Source organism: Nycticebus coucang, chromosome 11, assembly GCF_027406575.1.
Source record: "Nycticebus coucang isolate mNycCou1 chromosome 11, mNycCou1.pri, whole genome shotgun sequence".
NCBI lineage: Eukaryota > Metazoa > Chordata > Mammalia > Primates > Lorisidae > Nycticebus > Nycticebus coucang.
In genome coordinates, this window is record NC_069790.1 from 120,652,628 (window position 1) to 120,674,717 (window position 22,090).

Genomic DNA, 22,090 nt, shown 5'->3' on the forward strand with positions numbered 1-22,090 from the left:
ACCCTGATAATTGGTCTACAGCCATAAATCTCCTTCGCCCCCTAAATTAAAAGCATGAGCACCTGATTCTGTCTGCCAACACTTTCTCTATGTCTTTCACCATGGTGGTCCTTTTTCCCAGAAGTCATTTTTCTCCCTGTGACAGAACTTTCTCATTCTTCTGCTTTTGAACAGAGAGCTAACTTGCCACCTTCAGTCTTACAACTGCTCCCTTCTCTGCTACAGAACACTTTCCTTGGTGCATCCCAGAGAGTTTGGAATTCAATGAGTCTTTTGGATGCTGAAAATGGTCCTATGTTCAAGGGTGAGAGTGACAGCTTTCTGGTGTAGTCAAAGAAAACCCAGTGCTAGGTTTCCTGCTTGGGAGAGTGGCACAGAGGGACACTTCCTAACTACTCTTTCCCAGGAGGGCCCTACCCCCATTGGTCATCATCCATACCTAGGGACACCTAGCTATGGGGAAGATCTCAAGGTCTCAGTCTGAATCTGAGCTTGGGGATACCCATTTTCTAGATCACTAGGTTTAGGTCTGATTCAGACTTCAGGGACACTTGATATCTAATCAGGTTTTTCAAGTTATCTGAGTTTGGGATGGCCTCTCGGACTTCTATTTCCAACATTTGACCATTTCTAAAAGTCCTTTTCTTTCTCCTACTTGCCATGTGGGCAACATTATGTTAAATACCTGGGAAATTTGGCCCAAGAATGGATCAATTAACCATCACTCAGCCTTCTAACACTGTCGGCTCAATAAGGGGTCTGAAATCTGTTCAGGTTTTCTTTAAACCTGCTACATTTTCTGATCTTCACTCTGCCTGCCTAATATTACTTCTTACACCCGCATCTCTCTCACGGCCTTCACTTTCCAGATCCTATTTCTTTTTCCCTTCCCTCCCTCCATGCCCTTTCCCCTGCTCCCCTTCCTTCCTCTTCTCTCCACCACTCTGGCTGCTGCACCCACTCAGACTGGCCATATCAACTCCCTCTGCAGCATAACAACTCCCCTCCAACTCCCCTCTAAGATGCTGCAGTTACAAGGCATCGTAAATCACTCCAAGTCAGGATGGAGTTCCAGCCCTTCTTCCTCTCATGACTGTCAGAAGCCTTTTGCCTCTTTATTAATTTAGATCCTGACACTAGGGAGGGACAGTACATCTTGCCAATGTAATTCACCTCCCACTCACCCCCAATATTTGACATAAACTCCAAAACTTGAAAAGGGGTCTCAGACTCCACAAGTGGAATTTTAAACCTGGCCTTCAAGGTGTGTAATAATCCTGATAGGGAGAGGCAAGAGGAAAAAGAGAGAATGGGATTGACAGCAACCTGAGACCAGAAGAAATGCTTTTTAAATGGTAGCTGATGCTATAGAAAGAACTTTTCAAAGACAGAGCTACTCAAAAGGCCCAGGCAAGAAAACAACAGGACTTGGCCACACCCTTCTATGGACATGGAGCCTTCTCTCCACTACAAATCTGGGTCCCTGGAGTGAAAAGCTTCAGGAAGCAGCCTTTGCAGTAAGCACTCCCCTCCCAGGAGCACTGGGAGGAGAAAGCATTGGCCTTAAAGCTGGAGATTGCACTGGCCTTCTGGAGCCAGGTGGCGCCCCAGTGAGCATCCTCTATACCCCTGACCCACTGGAACTGCTCCAATCTACAACATGTCTAGCCTGGGAACAGACTCAACTTCCTCACACAGTGATGGTCAAGTTTTGGGCAACTTTCTCCCTCATAGGTAAACAGGCTGATTTCAAATAAACATCAGAGCCACTTCCTCTGCTCTTCTTGAATTTTGAGGACCTCTGTTTCCCTCTCCAATCTCCATTGTCAGAGTGAGAGTTAAAGTACCCCTTGTGAGTTCCACAGCTTCTCTGCTCACTGGGAGATCAAGTCTTTTGCTCATACCTTTTAGTGCTTTCCAATTACTCCCACTGGGAAAAGATCTTAGGGCTTCATTCTCTGACTTCTGTAAAAAGCTTTCAAACTGTAAACTTTCTGCCTTGTTTTGCCTAAAATGTCTACTTCTGTCTATATGTCTATATTTTTGTGTGTCTATATGCATCATGTATATGTAATGCTTCACTACATAAATACATGACAGAGCTCTGATTATTTGGCTTAAAGAAAAAGTAAGCACTTAAATGAAGTATTTTATCAAGAACATGAGAAAGAACTCAAATGCCTTTTAGTTCATGTGACCTTGGTAATCCTTGGTACATAAAACTGGTTTTAAGGGTTTTTTTGTTGTTTGTTTTCTGTTTTTTTTTTGTTTGGGGGGGGTTGAGACAGAGTTTCATTGTGTCACCCTTAGTAGAGTGCTCTGGCATCATAGATCACAGCAACCTCAAACTGTTGGGCTCAAGTGATTCTCTTACCTCAAGATGCCAAGTAGCTGGGACTACAAGTGCCCACCACAACACTTGACTATTTTTAGAGATGTGGTCTTGCTCTAGCTCAGGCTTGTCTCCTGAGCTCAGGTGATCCACCGCCTCAGCCTCCCAGAGTGTTGGGATGAGTGGCATGAGCCACTGCACCTGGCCGCTGAAGTTTAAGGGGTTGTTTGTTTGTTTTTGCAGTTTTGGGCCAGGGCTGGGTTTGAACCCACCACCTCCGGTATATGGCACCCTACTCCTTTGAGCCACAGGCACCGCCCTGAAGTTTAAGGTTTTAAAATGATAATTAATACTCCAATGAAAGCAGCTACATCCAAGGTGGCCACCAATGACAGTCATACTGTAGCAAGTTTTTCTTTGCCTCTTTGGTGACTGACCTGAGAGAGACAAGGATTTTATGCTCTGTCAAAATAAACCCTGTGTCATCTTTGCTGGGTTATTGACTAACTAGAAAAACTAAACTTTGAGGATTGAGGTTTATACCTATGTAACTTCCTGCATTGCCTTTAAAGTCATCTAATGATTGTAACTCTTGGTTAAATGAAAGCCATTGTTTTATAGTGACCTGTGGTTCTATTTAAACAAATGTTGTAGATCTTTCATGTTCAGCAGACTTTCTAAGAACAAAATTCTGAATTCACTTATTTAACCTCAAGATAGTTTTTAATAATGGGTACACTAGAAGTCCACAAAAAACTTGCTAGGCTTCCTGGCATGTTAAACCATACAGAAATGCTTTATCAAATAAATATGAAATGATATTTAACTTTCTTTGAGTTATATTTACATAAATATAAATATCTGCTCCAAGGCTATGTGAGATTCCTAAAGTTCTAACATGCCTTGATTTATAGTATCAATAATCATAGGCTAAATTGTGTGCCACAAAAATAACCAAATGTCCTTTATATGTATAAATCATCACTGTTGTAAGATCTCTATCGTTCACAGACAGTTATTGCAGTAAAGTAAAGTAAAATTTGATTCTTCTTAAACAATAGTTTATAATCAGCTACAGTCCAAAATTTGCTAATTCTTAGAAAAATGTCATGGAAAGAACTAAAATATTTTTATGACTTTTTAACTTTACTGATTCTCTTACTTCATTTTCCAGAGTTGTTCATGAAATTTCTTTCTGCAGTAGGTCCTTGGTCTTGGGGATTCCAAGAATGAATCCATAGACCACAGATCAGTGGTAAGATAGAATTTATTAAATAGGAATACAGAAGGAATAAAAAGCACCAGAGCTACTGGTAGAGGAAAAGACCCAAGTGGATCCATTGTCTATGGATATAAGGTTTTGAGAATTACATTTGGCTATGATTTGGTAGATAGAAGACACCTTTTCAATGTTGATGAGTATATTAAGAAATGAATGAATGCAGTCCCTCCCACTCTGGGCAAAATGGACAAAATCCACTTCAGAAGAGGCCCTCATGGCTCAGACCTAGGAAATGGGGGGTCCATATCTATCCCTGGATGGTGGAACCCTAAATCAGAGTCATGATAGATATGTAAATAACAAAGCTTATCTGATATCTCCAGGAATTATAGTGGCAAGTGTTTGGTTCCCCAGCTGTCTTTGCCCTCAATGGTACCCACCCCCACCTAAAGGGCAACACTTACAACCTAGAGACTGGATTTTACTCAAAGATTTTGAAGGACAAACTGGTCCCCTTCAACCATAGAAAAAGGCTTTTTAAAATAATTATCACTGTCCTCACGAGCTAACCTTCTGGGAATTTAGTCCTAGATTCACACCTCTCTATTCACACCTACAGACTCCCCATAATCTGCTTCCACTCTCTACAAATTCCCTGAGTCTACCAGCTTATACCTGCCAGCCCATCATGGATACCAAACTCCTATTCACTCAACAGAAGCCTCAAACTCTGGCTTTAACATGCTGTAGTCTAGAGGACACCTTACTGTTCTCGTACTTCTACTTAACTCATGTGCCACGCCTGTCCCCTTTTTAGCTTTCCCCCTGGAGACCATTATGGGGTAATCTTACTTTTCACATCCCATACAACAGCTATAGCCATAAATCACCTTCAACCCTAAATAAAAAATATGAGCACCTGATTCTCTCTGACAACATTATCCTCCTCTCTTTCACTGAGTTGGCTCTTTTTCCCATCTGAAAAAGTAAAATAAACTTTTTCTTCATTCTATCCTAAGCTTGGTCTGGAGAAATCTTTTCTCAAACCTGCCTTCACTAGAACAGACCCTAACACCTATCCTAGAATGTATATAAAATAGCAAGGGACCTCAAGTTAGCCAAAACAGTATTGAAAAATAGCAAAGTTAAAGGATGCACAGGTCTTGTGATATTTTGGATATTTGCCTCCTCTGAAACTCATGTTAAAACATAATCCCCAATGTAATAGCATTAAGAGGTGAGGTTGTTAAGAAGTGATTGCGTGATGGGCTTTACCCGCACAAATGGATTAATGGGTTGATGGATAAATGGGTTATCAGAAGGATTGGTTATCACCAACGTGAGTCTGTTATCAAAGCCAGCATGGCTCTCAGTGCACTTCTCTTACCATGTGATACCCTGCATCAACTCAGGACACTGCAGAGAGTCCCCAACAGCAAGAAAGCCCTCACCAAAGGCAACCACCCAACATGAGACTACTTAACTCTAGATCAGTAAGAAATATTTTTTTTTCTTTACAAATTACCAAATTATGCAGTCTAAGGTATCAGTCATAGCAACAGAAAATGGATTAAGACACTTTCTGATTTCAAAACTTATACAAAGCTACAGTAAAGTAGTACCAGCATAAGATATGCCAGGTACTAGACAGCACAGAAAAAAAACTCTACATATATAGTCAAATGATTTTTAGCAAGAGTGCCAATACTGTGCAATGGCAAAAAAATAATCTTTCAACAAATAGTGCTGTGAAAACTGAATATCCCCAGGCAAATAATGAAGCTGTACTTCACTTAACATGATAAACAATATTTTAAAAATGGATTAAAGGCCTAAGTACAGCTAATGAGCTAAAACCATAAAACCTTTGATCAAAAGCATCATGATATTGGATTTAATAGTGATTTTAGTGGATATGACATCAAAAGCACAGGCAACAAAAGTTGTCTAAAAATAAATTGGACTTCATCAAAATTAAGTTTTGTGCATCAAAAGATGGTGTTAGAGTGAAAGGTCAACTCACAGAATCAGAGAAACTATTTGCAAATCTAATATCTGATAGGGGATTGATATTCAAGGTATATAAAGAGCTCCTACAACTCAAGAACAGAAAAAATGCTAATTAAAATAAAGTCAAAGGACTTGAATAAATATTCTCCAAAGAATATATATAATACAAGTTACCAATAATACACAAAATGGTGTTCAACATTACTAATCATAAGGGAAATACATATCAAAACTGCAAGATGCTATCTTATACACTTTAGGTCAGGGGTCCTCAAACTACGGCCCGTGGGCCACATGAGGCAGTGTGATTGTATTTGTTCCCATTTTGTTTTTTTACTTCAAAATAAGATATGTGCAGTGTGCATAGGAATTTGTTCATAGTTGTTTTTTTTTTAACTATGGTCCAGCCCTTCAATGGTCTGAGGGACAGTGAACTGGCCCCCTGTTTAAAAAGTTTGAGGACACCTGGACTGGTGTCACCAACATAAAGGTTCCTGCTAATATTACAGAAAGGGATTTCAGGAAACACATACAACCAAGCAACAGTGCCAAGTACCCTTCTTCATCCCCACCTCCTCAATCCCCTACCTCCTCCCTCCTTCTTTCTGGATCTACTTGTGTTTTATCATTTGTATGAAAGTGTAGGTAATTATACACTGGTTTTACAATAGTATTGAGTACATTGGATAATTTTTTTTCCATTCTTGAGATACTTTACTAATTTGGTAGTTTTGGATGGACACTCCAAGAAGAAACTAAACAAAGAAATAACAGACTTAAACTCAACCCTAGAACAAATGGACTTAACAGACATCCACAGAACATTTCATCCTAATAAAACTGAAAACACATTCTTCTCATCAGCCCATGGATCATCTTCCAAAATTGATCATATCTTAGGATACAAGTCTAATCTCAGCAAACTTAAAAGAAAATAAATTATTGCTTGTATCTTCTTGGGCCATCATAGAATAAAAATTAAACTCAACAGCAAGAGGAATCTTCATACTCAAACAAAGTCATGGAAACTAAATAACCCTATGTTGAATGATAGTGGGTCAAAGATGAGATTAAGAAGAAAATCACCAAATTTTTGGAACAAAATGATAATGAAGACACAAATTATCAAGACCTGTGGGATACTGCAAAGGCAGTCCTAAGAGGGAAATGTATAGCATTAGAAGCCTTCATCAAGAAAACAGAAAGAGAGGAAGTCAACAACTTAATGGGTCATCTCAAGCAATTGGAAAAGGAAGTACATTCATTTGTTAATACCCTCATTCATGCTGTCACTGAGAGTTGTGTATTTCTCTACTCAAGGTTTCTTATAGGTTCTAGTTTCTTATTTCCTTCATAATACAATGTTCACTCATGACTCTGGACACGGTCTTCTTATGACAGATAAATTCCTGTTCCCTGTTCATGAGGTTTGACTTACAAGTTGTCTAAATGGGTTTCTTATGAGAAAAAAACAGTTACGTAGAAGGTATTTTTTCTTTATCTTTTGGTAATTGGCCTAAGAAACAAAAATTTTATGTTTTATCAAGATAATTCCCCACGGTGCCCATAGCTCAGTGGGTAGGGCATCAGCCACATACACTGAGGCTAGTGAGTTCAAACCCAGTCCATCCCAGCTCTTCAGAAGGAGACAACTGCAACAGAATCACTTAAACCCATGAATTTGAGGTTGCTGTGAGCTATGACACCACGGCACTCTACCCAAGGCAACAGCTTGAGACTCTGTCTCAAAAAAAAAAAAAAAAGATAATTTCTATCTTGTCCTTATTACGTTTTTGATTATTTGGGTAAGCTGCACTTTTAAAAGTTAAGGTTTTTTTCTGTATTGCCTTTAAAGTCTTCTGATAATTAATTTTAGTTAAGTGAATTATTATTATTTTATAAAATAACTTGTAATTCTGTTTTGATCAAATGTTTTGAGCCTTTTTACATCCTTGACAGATGTCCTCAAAAATCTAGATATAGTGAATGTATTGCTACCTGTAAGCTTCCATTTTCCAGTCATTATCAGACCTAGAAAAAAACTTTAAAACATTTTGTTTAAAATGTTGTTTGTTAAAATGAAAAAATAAAATAAATATTGTTTGTTCAATCTGATACAAGAGTCTCTAAATCCTTAGCTCAAATTTATTTTAAAAAATGCTTATGTTTTGTACAGCAAATTTCTAAAAACTCGACAGTAGCTCAATGCTTACATATAAGTTAATTTTATAACTACCTGGCTTTTGGTGTATGGTTCTTTTTCTTTTAAAGCTATAACCCAGTTATAACCTAAGAATAGGAGGAAGGGGCAAAGGGAGGGGGGAGGGGAGTGGAGGGAGGGTGATTGGTGGGATTATACCTGCAGTGCATCTTACAAGAGTATATGTGAAACTTAGTAAATGTAGAATGTAAATGTCTTAACATAATAACTAAGAAAATGCCAGGAAGGCTATGTTAACCAGTATGATGAAAATGTGTCAAACAGTCTATAAAACCAGTGCATGGTGTCCCATGATCATATTAATGTACACAGCTATGATTTAATAATTTTTTTAAAAAGGGTTTTAAGTTGGATAAATGTCTGTCTATCTCAATTCCCATATGGCCTAGAATATTTCTTGGCTGTGAGTCTTTTGATTTTAAGCTCTTTGTCCACAGGGTCCCAGTGAGAGACAGAATGGAACCAGAGAAGATGACCACACCACCCTGGCAATGATGGAACAAAATAAAAGTTTGGCCATTCATGCTGACTCTGATAAATAATGGCCAAAATGGGCAGAAATGAAAACTAAAAGAAAGTCCTAGGCACCTCCCCCACCTAGAAAACAGACACACACACACACAGATACCCCCTTGGCCAAGAGTATGCCACAGGAAAAAATCTTAAACTGAGTTCCCAGCCGTGAGGAGAAGGGAGGTTGGACGTACCTTGTTACACCCACATTCTGTGAGTCAAAAATAAAAAAAATATATGGGACCCAGGAATGCCATTTTGATCTAAGTGCAATAAGCCAAATAAGGGACGATATTCTGCCCATGGCACCTAATCCTACAGCCTTCTTATCATTTTAACTGGAAATTTTGCCTGATTTTCAATAATAGATTTTAAAGATGCTTTGTTTCACATTCCTCTTGCTCCTGCATCCCAAGTACAATTTGCTTTTATTTTATTTTATTAATTTTTTTAAATTACACAATATTATGGTGGTACAAATGTTTCAGTTACATGAATTGCTTTTGTACAGTTTGAGTTAAAGTTATAAGTGCACCCCGATCCAGAAAGTGTACATTATACGTGTTAGGTGTTAATTTATCCCTCCTCTCCTGCGCCTCCCACCTGCTAGTTTTCTGTTGAGTTTTACCAACAAATGTGTACATGGATATAGATCAGTTAGTTCCAATTTAATGGTGAGTACATATGGTGTTTCTTTTTCCATTCTTGAGAAATTTCACTTAGAAGAATGGTCTCCAGTTTCATTCAGGTTGTGGTGTTATTAGTTCACCATTTTTTTAATGGCAGAGTGTACACCATGGCATACATGTATACAGATTTTATTAACCCATTCATCTATTATTGACGGGCACTTGGGTTGGTTCCACATCTTTGCAATTGTAAATTGTGCTGCAATAAACATTTGAGTGTACATGTCTTTTTGATAAAATTTACTTTTTTCCTTTGGGTAAATACCCTATGGGCAGATGGCTGGATCAAATGACAAGTCTACTTTTAGTTCTTCGAAGTATCTTCATGTAATTTTCCACAGAGGTTGATCAAAATCAAATTACAAATTATTGCAAAATAATAACAATTCACTTAACTAAAATTAATAATCAGAAGACTTTAAAGGCAATACAGGTTGGGGTTTTCTAGATATATTTCATCAGCAAAAATTGACCCATTTAGTTACCCTTTATTTCCTTCTCTTGTCTGATTGCATTGCAATATATTAAATAGAAATGGTGACAGTGGGCAACCTTGTCCACTTACAGATCAAAATGGAAATTCTTTCAATTTTTTCCTGTTTAGGATGATGTTAGCTGTGGGTTTGTCATACATGGCTTTTATTATTTTGAGGTATATTTTATCTATATGTTATTTTGTTAAGAGAGTTTATTTTAAAGTGCTAAATTTTGTCAAATGCTTTCTTTGCATCTTTTGAGATGATCATATGGTCTTTGTTTTTGTTTCTGTTTGTGTGGTGAATCACATTTATAGATTTGTATATTTTAAACCATATTTGCATCCCTGGAATAAAGCCCACTTGGTCACTGTGGATTATTTTGTTGATATGCTACTGAATTCTGTTTCCTAGAATTTTATTGAGAATTTTTGCATGTATATTCATAAGTGATATTGGTATGTCATTTTTTTTATTGTGTCTTTTCCTGGCTTTTGTATCAATATGATCATTGCTGTGTAGAACAAGCTGAGAAGGATTCCTTCCTTCTCAATGTTATGAAATAATTTCTGCAGTATAGGTACAAGTTCACCTTTGTAGGTCTGGTAAAATTTGTTTGTGAATCCATCTGGTCTAGAACTTCTTTTCATTGGAAGGTTTTTTTATTGCTGCCTCAATTTGGCTACTTGATACTGGTCTGTTTAAGAATTCTATTTCTTCCTGATTTAGCCTAGGAAAGACGTGTGCTTCAAAGAATTTGTCTATTTACTCAACATTTTCCAGTTTATGTGCATAGAAGTTCTTAAGTACTTTTGTATTTCTTATAGTGTTTTGTATTTCTCTGGTATCAGTTGTAATATTTCCTCTCTTCCTTTTTCAGTTCTGATTGAGCTTAATAGGGTTCTTTTTTTCCCTTTTTGGTTAATCTAAAAATGGGTCTGTCAATTTTGTGTATCTTTTTTTTTTCATTGAGACAGAGTCTTACTTTGTCACCCTTGATAGAGTACATTGGTATCATAGCTCACAGCAACCTCAACCTCTTGGACTCAAGCAATCCTCTTGCCTCAGTTTTTCATTTTCAGTAGAGACAGGGTTTCACTCTTGCTCAGGCTGGTCTCAAACTCCTGAGCTCAAGTGATCCACCCACCTCAGCCTCCCAGAGTGCTGGGATTAAAGGCATGAGCCACTGAGACTGGCCTTGTTTATCTTTTCAAAGAACCAACTTTTTGTTTCATTAATCTTCTGTATAATTCTTTTGTTACTGATTTCATTTACTTCTGCTCTGACCTTAGTTATTTCATTTTTTCTGCTGGGTTTGGGATTGGTTTGCTCTTCCCTTTCTGATTCCTTGAGCCAGAAGGAATCAACATTATACTGCTGATTTGTGATGTTTCTGATTTTTTGGCATAGGCATTTAAAGCTGTAAATTTTCCTCTTAGGACTGTTTTTGCTGAATCACACAGATTTTGATAATTTGTGCCCCCTTTCTCATTTTGTCAGAAGAATCTTGTGATTTTTCATCTTAATTTCCTCCTTGACATCATAATTGTTTAGCAATAAGTTTTTTAATTTCCATGATCTTGTGTAGAATTGAGTGTGTCTGTTGGAGTTGATTTCTAGTGGTATACCACTGTGATCTGATATATGGTGTAATTTCTATTTTTTTAACTTGTTGAGACATGTTTTGTTGGCCAAGATATGATCAATCTTGGAGAATGGTCTGTGTGCTGATGAGAAGAACATATATTTAGTGGTTGGAGGTTAGAATGCTCTATATATATCTGTTAGACCCATTTTTTCTAGAGCCTCATTTAAGTCCCATGTTTCTTTATTTATCCTCTGCTTGGAGGATCTATACAGTTCTGTCAGTGGGTATTGAAGTCCCCACTACTACAATATTCCTGATATCAGTTTATTTTTAAATCTTGTAGGGTTTGCTTTATAAATCTGGGTGCACCTTATTAGGTAAATATTTTGTAAAGATTTACAATTATGTCTTCTTGTTAAATAATTCTCTTTACCCTTATATAATGACCATCTTTGTCTTTCTTCACTTTATTGCTCTGAAGTCTGTTTTATGTGAGATATGCCAGATTTCTTTTGGTATTCATTTACATGGAATATTAGTTTTCTATTCTTTCACCTTGAGTCTGAATGAGTCTGTGAGAGTTAGACGTGCTTCCTGAAGACAGCAGATACTTTGCTTGTATTTCTTTATCCATTCAGTCAGCCTGTATCTCTCAAGAGGGAGTTCAATCCATTCACAGTTATTGAAAGAATTGATAAATGGGGTAGGTTTCTGTTCATCTATAGAATAGAACTTCATTGTTTTCTCTCCTGAACCATTTGGGTGTCTGGGTTCTAAACTTTAGCATTTGCATGGTTTTACACTGGTGGATGTCTATTTTGCAGATCAGTGCAGATCTGAGTACTTTTGCAGGGCAGATCTGGTTGTGACAAACTTGCTCAGCATTTGTTTTTCTGAAAAGTCTTTATTTCTTCTTCATATAAGAAACTCAATTTTGCAAGATACAAAATTCTAGGCTGATCATTATTCTGTTTGGGAAGACTGAGAATGGGGCCTCAGTTTCTACCAGCTTATAAGGTCTTAGTTGAGAAGTCTGTAATTAGCCTAATGGGTTTTCCTTTGTAAGTTACCTGGTACTTTTGCCTTATGATCATAGGCGTTCAGTTTTTTGGGTTGTTATTTTTGTGTGGAGTGGGGGTATTATTTTTTGTTTTTTGAAAGAGTCTCACTCTATTGCCCAGGATAGAGTGAGGAGTGTTCCCCTTTCAAGTTAACTTTCACCTATCTGATGAATTTATGTCATAGTGATTGCCTCTTGGCATGAATCTTCCAGGAGTCTCTTGAGCTTCTAGGTACCTGAATGTCCAGATATCTAGCAAGACCTGGGAAATTTTCCTCAAGTATTCCCTCACATAGGTTCTCTAGCCCTTGCATACTTTCTTCTTTGCCCTCAAGGATGCCTATGATTCTTAGGTTAGACCTTTTCACATCATCCCATATTTCTAGAAGCTTTGTTAATTCTCTTATTCCTCTGTTCTTTCTCATTTACTGTCTTGTTTAATTCAAAGGTCTTATCTTCTAGCTCTCAGATTCTTTCTCCTACCTGGCTAACCTATTTTTAACAATTTCCACTGTGTTTTATATTTCCTTTAATGAATTTTTCATTTCCAGAAGCTCTGCTCAATTTTTTTAAATAATTCTATTTCTTTAGTGAATTTTCATTCATTTCCTGCATTCTTGTATTGGTTTCTTTGTATTGGGTTTCTATTTTCTCTTGTATTTGATTGAGCTTTCTTAAAATCCATATTCAAAATTCTTTATCAGTCATTTCAATATTCTCATTTTGATTGGTTTCCATTGGTCTGGAGTTATAGTTTTCTTTTGGGGGTGTCCTTTTTTATGTTTATGGAGTGTTTTCAATGATTCTTTCTAATCTGGAGCAGGTTTTGCTTCTAATTTTTGAATTTTCTTTTGTTTAGATCGTGGCACACCTCATGTAATCCTGAGGTGGTGCTTGTGGTTGAGACTCAACCATATCCTGTATATTGAGTCAGCGAATGCTTTGAAGGATGTGAAAACTGACTTCCCTGACAGTAGGTGGCACTTGCCAGAAGGAACAAACTTCAATGTTGTATTTGGAACCTGTGACCAGCTCTAGTCCTTTGAGAGAAGCACTTCATTGCCCCAGGTGGTGGGTGGGAACCCGGAATTTCAGGTGAGTCCTTCTTCACTACCAAGGCACAGACAGGTGGGGGAGGGTGGCTGGGTGGGCCTGGGTTGTGTGAGCTTCCCTTCAGACTCCACCAAAGCTGGCAGGTATCTGTTTCAGCAGGGGTCAAAGTTATGCTCCCACTTCATAGGCAAAGCTTCCAGAGAGAGGGTCAAATGGCCTCACACAACTATTTGCTTTTAAATGAGAAAACTTAAAGTCTAAAGCCAAATCTCAATACTACTGGACTGCCCTTTTTATAGTTTCAATAAAACTCTCAAGCAATCTTCAGAATATTCTGGCCAGAGTTTTGAGGGATACCGTTTTAGGCAAGGAAATGATTTTACAGTGTGTAGACCATATTCTGATAGCCAATAAAACTAAAGCTGAATCAAGGCAGCACACTCACACTGTAAATGCATTAAATTTACTGGCTGACAAAGAATATAAAGCATCTCAGAAAAAAAACTCAGATCTCACTTTCCACTGTCAAATACTTGGGGTTTGAATTATCTCTTGGAACTTGGAGCCTCCTCCCAGTTTGGAGAGAGACTATAAACAGAATAGCAGTCCCTACCATCTACAAGCAGTTGTGAGGACGCTTAGGTATGGTTGGGTTTTGCTAGATTTACATTCTTGACTTTAGGTTAATATAAAACCTCTCTTTAAAGTCTTAAAAAGACAAAGAAAAATAATGACTTACTTGGACCAGGAAATGCTATAAGGTTTCCTTCACTATTAAAATTAATCAGTGTCCTGCATCAGGCCCCCTGGACTTACATAAACCTTTGGTTCATTCAAGAAAGACAAAGAATTGAACTTAAGAGTATTGACACAAACTTTGGGGAATCATAAGCAACTTGTGCCTTATTTCTCCAAGCAATTGGATATGGTAACAAAATGATGGCCCACTTCTCTGAGAGTGGTGGCTTCTACTTATAATATTTTACAAAAAGCTGAAAAGTTTGCTCTTGGGCAATTGATGACTATTCATTGTATATTAATATTACCCTTCCTGGAACAAAAGGGAGGCTTTTGGTTAATGGTCAGTGACCAGATGGATAAATATCATACTGCTTTATAGGACAACCTAATGTAATTCTGAAGGTAGTGTCCACCTTAAATCAGCCACCTTGCTGCCTATGGACTATTGCCCTCTGTTCTACGATTACTATTCATGTTAATGACCAAGTGTACTCTAGTTTCCAGGATTTGACTGATCAGCCCTTGTTGAACCTAGATGAGGTCTTTGTGGATGAAAGCAGCGCTGGGAATCAGGGACCATGCAAAGCTGGGTATACTGCGGTAACTGGCCTAAAGGTAATTGAGGAACAAGTCTTACTCCCTAGGACATCTGAAAACATATGCACTGTTAATCTCACTTGTCTGTTGGGGTTTTTCATTTGCCTGGCAAGACAGCCCCTTAGTAAAGATCTCTTAATCTATTGTCTCTTCCATTAACCTATTTCAATGCTAAATTAGAGACCTAAAACATTTTTTATAAACAACTAGGGGAATTTTAGGATGGAGATTCCATCTGGGCCAATATTTCCTTGGGAAGGATACCAGATGGAGATGGGTACTTCTTTTGATATCCTTCCTTACCTTGGCAGAGAGAAGGTACCCAACAATATGTACTGAAAAGTGTCAGTTACAAGCCCAATATTTTTGTTCTGCCTCATACCCCAACTACATCCCATTTCAACACTAAGCAGCCAGATAGATAAATGTTCTGATTCCTCAACATTGAGAAATGAGCTAAAAAGAAGAGAGGAGGTGTAACCAGCTCTATGAACATATTTCAATGACCCCAGTATGTTTTCTTTCCTTAACCAACTACTTGATCTTCTGAGCTATTTCCCGGAAATGGTGGATTTTCTGCAAGACAGAGGGGCTAAAATTCTGAAGTCTCCTGGGAAGACACCCTGATGCCCAGATTCACCATCCCTCACAACCTGCACCCAATGCATGTACCCCCTTGTTAGTTATACCACCACCTGCTCCAAAGCATATGATCCCTTCTTTAAAAGCCCATGAGCTCTGTTAGTCAGAAAGATGGGTCTGAGGCAGCCTCTCCTGTTCTCCTAACAACGTTTCTGTAGTATTGAAAAATTATTTTCTTCCTTGGTAATCATCATTGTCTCAATAACTGGATCTTTATGCAAAGAAGCAATGACAGGAACCCCTTTGCAGTTTTGACAACAGAAGCAAGGATAATATATAGAAATTTTAAAATGGAATTTAAAAATTAATAAAATTTTTAAAAGCAGATTGCACATAACAGAAGCAGGTATTAGTGAACAAATTTCATAAATTAATTATAGAATAATTTAACCAAAATATAGCAGGGAGAAATAAAGAGATGAAAAATAAAACATTTCAAAGGGGTTAGGAGATAAGGAAGCTAGAGCGAGAAAGTCTAACATGACTAATCAGAATTTCAGGATGAGATATTAGAGTGAATGTAGAAAAGAAACTACTAAAAGCATTATTTGGAGAGCTCTTCAGAATAGAAAAGGGTACGTATGAATTCTGAGTCCAGGAACTCTCTAAAATAATTTTCGGGGAATAATATTTTGTTTGTTGATTTATTTTTCCCCGAAAATTATTTTTTGGGAAAAATAGATCAACAAAAAGGCCCTACACAATTTGAAGCAAATCTATGAAACACTGAAGATGGGAAAAAGATCTTAAAAGCACCTGGTACCCAGGGCAATGCCTGTGGAACAATGTTACTTACCTGGTGTAATACCTGGGGAACATCATTACCTGGTGTAATGCCTGGGGAACACTACTGAGCATTACCTCCCACTCTAGCTCTGTCTAACACAGCTGAGCATCAGCCTCCCCCAAACTCTACCTGTCCAATCATTCTTATCTTTAAGAAGGATGCCTGGGATCGGTCAGAACTGGCTCATATAATGGGATCCATGATAGTGGTACACTTGGCCTCTAGAAACACCTAACTTCATTATAATCTAATTTCCATGTAGCAGATGCTCCCAGCCAGCACCTTGATGGTTGCCAATCACTGAGTGCAGAAGACACCATAAAAGGAAAAGGTGGTATTCCAGTTCTAAGAAATTCTTCATCCATTCCCAGAAAAGACCCAAGCCCTTCAATAAAATAAATCTATTTTTAACCTCTCACACAGGGAAGTCTATTTATGAGCTATGTTCCTGCTTCCTCACACCTTGCCAATCAAATAAAACCTGACCTGCCAAACACTCCCTTTTGATTTCATACATTGGCTTCAAGACATTGAAGGGGAAAGAATCCCACCCTGTGGGGGGAAACCAGTTATCTCAATAACACAACAAGAGAGAAGATAGATTTCAAAGTTAAAGTTGAGTAATGTTCTTTAAGTGTTAACAGAAAATACTGTGAAGTTAGAATTATAATGTATACAAAATAAGACTATCTTGAGCTAGATATGGTAAAAAAAAAAATTTTTTTTTTGATAAATTAAAACTTAGAAAGTTTACCACCAAGAGTTTTTGTATAAAAAACTTGCAGTGGTGCATATTACAGGGGTATTTGCGAAACTTGGTAAATGTAGAATGTAAATGTTTTGGCACAGTAACTGAGATAACGCCGGAAAGGCTATGTTAACCACTGTGATAAAAATGTGTCAAATGGTTTATGAAGTGAGTGTATGATGCCCCATAATCATATCATTGTATACAGTTATGATTTAATAAAAAAAATAAAAATAAAAAAAAGAAAAAAAAAAAGAAAAATATTTTCTAAAAATAGATAAGATCAGGAATGAAAATGGTTTGATGTAACCACGTCAGATTGTATTAAAAAAAAATCAACACATTGTACCCCATTTATGCATTGTATGTATATATGCATAAATGTATTCATGATCTATGTGTATTTGACTTAATAAAAAAAGTAAAAATTAAAAAAAAAAAAAACTTGCAGAAGGTGCATCTTAAGACAGAAGAAAAATGATATTAGAAAGAAGACCTGAACTACAAAAAAAAGCAACAAATTATTTCTTAATACAAACATGAAAAAATCTAAATAAGCATTGAGTATATTAAAATATTTAATTTGTGAAGTTGAAATAAAACCAGATAGAACTAAAATTCAAAACAAGAATATCATATAACAAGGAGCAAAACCTAATGGTATTGTGTTTTTCAGACAGAGGAGAAAGATATTGATTAGCTGTAGAGTATGCTTAATAAAATGAACAAACTTTAAAATAAATATTTCAAGGGAAACCACTAAAAAGTAGAAATCCTCCTGAGTGGGGAAAGCAGGGAAGAGGAGAGGGGGAGGAAGGGACAAAGTTAAACCCAAAAGAAAGTGGGGAGTCGGGGAGGGAAGGTGAATGAGGTAAAATGAGCAAGTGTATGTCTTCTTCCTACTTGGAAAAGAGGTTTTTTTGTAAAGTTGACAGTTTTCCAAACACTTAGCTGCAAGTTTTTATATGAACCATACTCTCTATCTGAGGCTCCAGGTTGTCTCTGTGGTGTCTGAGGCCACCTACTAGAAACATCTACAAGTCAGACTCCAGAGCCTTGCAGGAAGGAGCAGGAGGTTTTCCCAAGGCAGAAAACCTCTTCCCTGCCCGCCATTTCATATATCTCTACGTTGGCTATACTTTTCCTAGAATTTTTCCTGATTGACTCAGGCAACTAAGTAGCACAGGGCAGCAAAATTCCCAAGTAAGCAACAAAACTAGACACCACCCATCATCTACATCACATGAGCAAAGGCCACCCATGTCAGTTAGATCTCATCTGAGCCAAGAAGGCCTAGATACCCATCCCCTCTGCAGCCTTCCTGTCACGTATAGAAACTCTGCCCTCTGTCCCTCTGCCCTGTCTTAATTGGAAATAGAAAGAGAGGACTAATGGAAAAAGAAGGGAGAAGTCTCACCCCAGAGCAAGTGTGCCTCCACACATCCCCCTTCCTAGTCCAACCAAGGTCTGCTCTAGCAGAGGGGAGAGCCAAGCTCTGCTGACTGAAGTTTTTAAAATGAGTATGGCAGGGCCTAGAGAGCCAAATATGAAATCATTTTAATGACCTAGTTGTGGAATCTAGAGTCCAGTCCTGATGTTAAAAGACCCAAGATCCAACAGGGAGATGGCAAGTTGACAAAACACCATTAAAAACAGCGACTAGAAGAAAAAAAATAAAGCTGTTTCCTGTTTATACTCTGAATGTTTTTAAATCCCTCGATAAATATGTTACCCATAACTAGGCTTGAGATTATTCACACAGCCTCACGTCGGGGCCATGAACAGATGAACAAGAGCTCACCACCAAAACCAGGTTACACAAATAGCTGTCAGCTTTCACAAACAAAAGCAGAAGGCAGGAGTGTGACATCTGATCTCATTTTCTACAGAAAAGAAAAAGAAAGATTGAGACTTCTAAGGCCATTCACAGGAGGAGAGGGTGAGAAGAAGGGCAGGGGACCAGGATTAGAGGAAGTGAGGAGGGCAGTGGGTCAGATAGGAGAAGTTGCCAGACAGAAAGTGACCATTTTGTGCAGCAAGGACAAAAAAGGAAGTGGAGACACACCCCACCAAGTTGATATTTGTTTAACAGAATAAAAAAGGAAAAGAATTTCTATTCAATCTGGCTATAAAAGAACTAGCTTAGAGATGTAGCAGCATAGAAATTAATACCATCTTAAGCATGGAAATTAATACCATCTTACTTTCAGCTAAGAAAGTAAAGATGCTTCCTTTTAATCTTAGTGCTTCTTATTAGCAAAATTCCTTTTTAAAACACCAAAGTTAAAAAGATCATGAAAAGAATTAAAACAAAGAGATTCAAAATTCAAGGGGGCTTCCTTCCTTTCCAAATTGTCCCCCACACGCTGCCTGGCTGTGTGTCTATTCAGTGCTCCTCCAAACTCACTGAGCACACAAAGCTCCTAGGATCTTGGCAAAATGCAAGTGCTGATTGAGCAGGTGTGGGGCACAGAGAGGGTTTTCCTCTGTAGCAAGCTCCCAAACTACCCTTGCAGCAGCAATTTAGACCCTGTACTGACTGCCAACATTTTTCTTTTACACAATGCAGAAGTTAAAAAAAAAAAAAAAACTACCTTTTCTTTAGTCTCTAAAAATTTTTTTGTAATAATTGAGCAAATTATTTATTAACTCCCATGAGGGGATGGGTTATTTATTAACTCCCATGAGATTGAGTATAGGACTAACATAGCCTTTCCCCAGCCCATGGAGGAGCAGGGCATTTGAGGTCCAGAAACTGTGACATCTGTGCTCTGCTAGTATCAGTGGGTCAGCATTGTCATCCCTTGGGTGGCTGTGAACTGCACCGAGAATATTGCCCTTGACTCCAAGGCCTAGGATCACAGAGGGCAGGGTGAGCTTCTCCTTCTCCTTCACTCTCCTCTGCCACATCATCAGCTCCAGTGGAACACCCCAAGGAAGAGACATGCCCAATCTGAAAGTCATCTGCCCAAAGGGGAAACAGCAAGGGCAGAGTTCCAGGCCTGCTCTAGGGAATCCCTCCCTAGTGGTGATCCCGAGGATGCTGAGGAGGGATTGGGGAGTGCTGTGTGTGACAGGGCGACTGACTGAGGGAGCTCCTGCTCCCCTTTCCTCTTTTGGACATGTGGCTGGACCCTTGATGGAAAGGCATTTCAGATGCATGCCCTGGCCTCGGACAGTTTGGGTTAACATCTAAACCGGAAAACACCAAAAGCTGCTCTTCACCCTTTTAGCATCTGTGTTCCCTGAAGAAAGTATACTAGAAAAGTCGATACAATTTACTAGAAATTATACTAGGAAAGATTGTACTAGAAATATCTATGAGATATTTTATACTAAAATAGGTTTGGGGGAGACCAAAGGGGGTAGGTGCATCCTAAGGCAGCACTTGGGGTGGGGGGGAGGGGTAGAGAGATGTCTTGGAGCCCAGGAGAGTTCAGATGGAGAGGGAGGGGATAAGGCAGCAGAAGGAGGCAATGGCCCCAATTACAGTGGCCCAAGTGACAACAGCAATTGTCTGTGCTGAGAACACCAGCCCCTGGGAGCTGCAGCTCTCAGCCATGGCAAAGGTGCATGTGGTCCCAAACCGTCAGACGTGCCACTTCTGGGAGCCTGGGGGCTGCATATGGAGCTTCTCAACAGTAAACAGAGAAGAGCCTTTGAGAAGGGGGTGCTGCTGGGGCACTCACTGAGCCCATTCCCAGGCTGTTCCCCATCTTCCAGTACATGGGTTTGCTAGGGCTGCAGTAACAAAATAGCAAAGCCTGGAGGACTGAAATAAGAGAAATTTCCTTTCTCATGGTTCTGAAGGCCAGAAGTCTGAGATTAAGGTGACAGCAGGGTTCTTCGGAGGCCTCCCTCCCTGGCTTGTAGGTGACCATCTTCTTCCTGTGCCCTCACATCATCCTCTCTCTGTGGGTGTCTGCATCCTAACTGCTTCTTCTCATAAGAAAGCCAGTCACATAGGATCGGGGCCCACCCTAATGACCTCATTTTAACTGAATTACCTCTTTAAAGACTCTGTCTCTAAATATATCACATTCTGAACTACTGGCGATTAGGATTTTGACATACAAATTTGAAATGGGAGGGCACACGATTCAGCCCCAACACCCACCACCTCCCAAAGTGGTGCACAGGGCAGTGCTCTCTCCATCCTCGGGGACTCTGGTATTCAGCAGGCCCCAAGGACCACCCCCACTTCATGCTGCAGTGTAGACTGAGATCTCTGCAGATGGAGTCTCGCTCGTCAGTATATGTGTCAGTATATGTCAAACTCCTCCCTAACTTTGGCCACAGTTCCTTGGGGTCGGGCTAGTGAGTGGGCAGGTAATCCAGCCCTGCCAAATGTGTCCATGAACACTGATGTGTGAGCAGCCCTGACCACTTTGCATTGTCACGGCTGTTCATGCACCAACAGTGACCTCAACCAAGTGTCCGCTCCTTTACCTCCTCCCTTCCAGTGTCCTCTTCTCCTATAGTCATTCAACAAATGTAAGCCCACTTCCCACTGATGCCTCACTCATTAATGTCCTTTCCTTGTAGCATAGGGTTTATGCTGCACTTGCTGAACAGATTGTAAAATTCTTGATGTCAGATGCTATGTCTTTAATCTATGCATTCCGTAACTCTTGTATACAGTGGGACACAGTAGTCAGGGACAGTGAAGGGTCTAAAGTCTAACCCTATATGCAAGTCAACATGTCAGCTTGCCACAGTTTCATAAATGCTGCCAGAAGCCACAAGACCCGCAAGTCATGACAAAGAACAAGATGTTATGTACAGCAATAGCAGTGGCCACAAGAGCAGCATCTGTGCACTGGGCCATGTCCCTGGCAGCAGTTTTCTTCTGAGGTCTCACAGAAGAATGAGAGTTCCCACAAGACAATGCAAAGAGGCATTACAGGTGACACTCAGCAGGTTGTATTCTAGGAGAGGAGCCCTGAGCATACGGAACCTGATTCTTTTATAATAGGCAACAAGCATGCCTGTCCTTTACTCCAGAAGGAGACATTGTTTTCCTAGGCTGCTCATTGGGAGATACGAACATCTGAAACACCTGTGAAAAGACAGTCAAGAAGAAAGGTAATCACTGCTGCTGCTCATAGATGTGCAGACTGATTTGCCCTTCAGGCTGTAATTTGCTGACCCCTGTCCATACTCTGAACATACTTTCTTCTCACAGTCTTTTTTACAAATCTCTATTCAAAACATAGACTGGTGAGAGCCCTTGTGGAGAGTAACACCATCCTCCCCACAGACCTCGGCTCTAAAACTTTCATGCCTGGGGCCAGCCACTCAATGCAGCAGCTCTGCACCTGCTCAGCTTCAGGCAGAGGACAGAGTGGGCTCTGGAGCCAATCTGCTTGGATTTGAACACCAGGGCTGTCCCTGTGAGGCTGCTAATAAAA